Source organism: Myotis nattereri (assembly GCF_964212035.1).
Source record: "Myotis nattereri genome assembly, chromosome: 11".
NCBI lineage: Eukaryota > Metazoa > Chordata > Mammalia > Chiroptera > Vespertilionidae > Myotis > Myotis nattereri.
The window spans coordinates 39,195,749-39,200,010 of NC_138086.1; the positions used below are offsets into that span (position 1 = coordinate 39,195,749).

General features: G+C 42.8%; 1 pseudogene across 1 annotated transcript; it reads right to left on the reverse strand.

The window, feature by feature from the left end:
- Positions 1-3,125: 3,125 nt before the first annotated feature.
- Positions 3,126-3,996, reverse strand: LOC308526998 (heterogeneous nuclear ribonucleoprotein A1-like; annotated as a pseudogene). The gene has a single exon. The product of its transcript is annotated as a heterogeneous nuclear ribonucleoprotein A1-like (transcript).
- Between the last annotated feature and the right edge of the window lie 266 nt (positions 3,997-4,262).

Consider the following 4,262-nt stretch of genomic DNA (forward strand, 5'->3'; position numbering starts at 1 on the left):
ATTAAAATGATAAAATAATTGGTATGCCAAAAATTAAAATATAAGATAAAAGGAAGCAGAAAAAGTGACATTAAGAATCTATATATATAAAATGGCCAGTAGGTATGACACGCACTGACCACCAGGGGGCAGATGCTCAACACAGGAGCTGTTGAGTGACAGCAACTTTGCAGAGTGCCCTCTCACACTCTGGGACCCCTTGGGGGATGTCAGACTGCCAGTTTCAGCCTGGTCCCCATAGGCCAGGCCAAGGGACCCCACCTGCTGGAGGGACCCCATTCATTCTGCAGATGCCTTTTGAACCCCGGCATTGTCCCAGGTCTAGCCATCCAGGGAGGGACTGTGAAAAGTTGGCTCCAACGTGTGTCCGGCCCGTCTTGCCCAGTCCCACCCTGCTGGCCACCTTCTAATTAATTTCCTTTCAATGTGCACGAATCCGTGCACTGGACCTCTAGTGTAAAATAAAATGGTGGAAATAAGTCTACCAAATGTGTCAGTTATCACAATGGAATTAATAGGCCAAGCTTGACAGATATGATAATGAAGTACAATCTATCTATGTGTATACTACCTGTATAAGGATAATATGGAAGATGCAAAAAACACATTTAATGACAAAACTATGAAGTAATTAGTTAACTTCAGAGTATAGGACATTCTAAGTGCAACTGTCCATAAGTCAATGGCATGAAGATGGTGGTGAAGGTGGCATGGCAGAGATCAGTTCAAGAGCAAAATCTATTTATGTATGCCTCGAGAGACATACAACCCAATTTAATAATTGTACCTTGTTTTCCCTCGGCTGTGTGCTAAGTGGTTAGAGCATAGGTTTGTGCACCTAAGGGTCACAGATTGGATTCCCAGTCAAGGGTACATACCTGGGTTAGGAGTTCATTCTCTGGCCCCAGTAGGGGGCATGTGAGGGAGGCGGCCAGTCAATGTGTCTCTCTCACATTGATGTTTGTTTCTCTCTCTCTTTCTCCTTCTCCCTTCATCCCTTCCACTCTATGTAAAAAGCAATGAAAAAATATCCTTGGGTGAGGATTAAAAAAAATTGTACCTTGTTTCAATCATAATTTAAATGAGCCGAGTATAAAAAGACATAGTTTAGCAATAAGGGGAAATTTGCATAGGAGAATAATGACAGTCAATTTGAGTTGGACACAATCTCTTTTAAGGCCCGAGTTACCGAAGGTTCAGGGATTGGTTCAGAAGTAGAGATTAAGCATTTGGGGGACAAATACTACAAAGTTACACTCTGCATCTTCAGTGACAAAGAAATGATAACCTAAAAAGTCAACTACTTCACATACATGGTGCCTACATTTGAAACATTTTATATGTTTATTTGGCTATATGTTGATGTGACATATCCAATGAAACTATAAGCAGTTTATTTACTTTTTCTAAACTGTCTTTTGAAACTTCCTATAGAGGGACTTCTGGAGTTACACCTAATAAATTTTATTAGTCTCTGATGAACAAGATACATCCAGAGACACTGAAGCCTGCAACAGACTAATGAATTTCAGAGGGAAGGGGTAGGGGGAGGGAGACTAAGCAAATAACTTATATGCATACTAGAGGCCCGGTGCATGGATTTGTGCATCAGTGGTGTCCCTCGGCCTGGCCTGCAGGGATCAGTGGAACTCTGCGCCATTGCAGCCTGGCCTTACCTGCCAGCTCGTCGGGGTCCAGTCCACTGTCCAGGTCGATCCCACACTGCAGGAAGTAGTGAGTGAAGAGGCAGGTAGCCTGGGAGGAGCTTGAGCCCAGGCTGGGCACCTCGCCACTCCTGCTCAGCTCATCCTGCCCCTGCTGCACCTGCCCCTGCCCCTGCTCACGTGGGCAGGGGGAGTGTCCATGGGAAAGGCTCATGCTGCCACAGCTGCACTTGCCAGCCATGAACCTGATGTCTGGTGCCCATCTGTCAGCTGAGCAGTGCTCCCGCTGTGGGAGCGCACTGACCACCAGGGGGCAGCTCCTGCATTGAGCATCTGCCCCCTGGAGGTCAGTGTGCATCATAGCTACCAACCAGTCATCTGGTTGCTTAGGCTTTTATATATATAGATATGCATACCCCATGGACAGATAATAGTTTGGTGAAGGCCTGGGAAGGGGTGTGAGCAGGATGGATGGGGGTCAATGGTGAGAAAGAGGGACATCTGTAATAGTTTCAACAATAAAGATAAATTTTAAAAATAATATTTTACATAATCAAGGTGTAATTCTATAGGGTTCTAAATCAATATAATATAGTTAATTACTTTAATATTAAGGTAAATATTATAATATAGTTTACTATTACATAAAAATCAACTATCCCAATATATTTCCTCCAGTGCAGAGGTGTTTTAATGTCATAAAATACAAATGGAAAGCCTCAATTTTAGAAGGTAAAATTCTATCATCAACACATAGTGTGATTAAGGGCTCCCCCCTTACCCACAGATGAAGTCATCAATATTCATTTTACAACTTTCCTCCCCAACCCTTGTTTAGGTTGTATTACCAGGCTGGATTCCAAGATTCAGCTCACTCGTCCCATTCACTAATCCTTGAATTTGCTCCCTGTCTTTTCTTTTGGATTTAACATTGAACATTTTAGAGCTCATTTATGTCTCTGCATGAGACTCTAACTTTATTTTACTCTCTGCTTTATGCTTTCAAACCAAGATCAACACCAGTTATAGCCACCATAAAGTTCAGGTCTAAGGTTTCCAGACCAGGTGAGGGTCCATATATTATTAATCCAATGAAAAAGAATTCCATTCTCTTATTTTTTAAATACATATTTATTTAGCATTATGCTCAGACTATTACTTTTGGCAATCAACAGCATGAGTTGCAAAAACACACACCAGACTGCATTAAAGCCCTTGGTTGGAATGCTTTACACTTTCCACAGAAAAGAAACTAAAATAACCTGCGATACAATTAGTCATAAATTCATCCCTCGAGATTTTTGCCCATTCACATAAGTATTGTCTAAAATATGTCTTCTTGTAGCAGCTAGGCCCTGCCACCACTGTGCATGGCCGAGTTCACAAATCTGTTGTAACCTGTAGCTTCCCTGCCACTTCTCTGGCTCTACTCTCTTGCTGAGCTTTGTTTCCTGGCAGTAATTAAAACCTTCTGCTGCTACCATAGCTACTGCAGCTGCTGGAAGAGCCATAGCCCCACCACTGATTTTGTGGTTTGACAAAGAATTGGCCTCCACCACCATAAGGACCAGGGCTTCTGCCGCCCAAGTTTCCTCCTCTCATGGGTCCAAAATCTGAAGATTGGTGGTTGTAATTGCCAAAATAATTGTAGCTTTTGCCACCTCTAAAATTGCTTCCATCATTACCAAATCCATTACAGCCATCCCCACTGCCACCATATCCGCCACCACAGCTGCCACCAAAGCCGACTCGATCACTGAAGTTTCCTCCACCACTGAAGGGTCATTCCCACCAACATTTTCAGAACCACTTTGGATGAAGCGCTGGCCATCTCTTGCTTAGATAGGGCTTTCCTTACGTCACAGTTGTGGCCATTCACAGGGTGGTATTTCTGAAAGACAGTCTTGTCTCCAGAGTCATGGTCATCAAAGGTTACAAAAGCAGAGCCTTTTCTTGCCACTGCCTTGATCAGTCATGATTTCAATCAATTTTCCCTTACTGTTCAAAATAATCCCTTAGTTCTTCAGTGTCTTTGATACCACCAACAAAAGTCTTTTTCACAGTTAAGTGGCACCAGGTATTTCGGAATCTTCTCCTGAGACAGCCCTCTCTGGTTCCACACTCTTTCATCCATCTTGTGTGGCCTTCATTCATAGCCACACACGCCTTCTCCACGGTGGCATAGGTGACAGACCCACAGCCTCTGGAGCACACAGTCTGTGAGCGTCCCCCATGGCTCACCATGGCTCTCATGGATTGTCTCAAAGCTCAAACCTCTGATAAAGAGCTTCCACAGCTGTTCTGGCTCTTTGGGAGTCTCTGATTTAGACATGACGACTGTGGGAGGGGAGAGTTTAATGATGCAGAAAAAAAAAAAGAATTCCATTCTTTTAAAATGTGTTCATTAAAAAAAAAAAAAAGCAATTCTAAATCTTTTCTTTATTATAGGTCCTCTGGCCAGGTTATTATAACACTTACATATCATGTTCAGACAGTCAAATATGTGGAATTTTCAGTTAAACAAAGTTGATGTTGACCATACAAGGGAAAAGATAGGTGAATACTGACTGGGGAGGTATTATAAGCTGTTTCCTATAC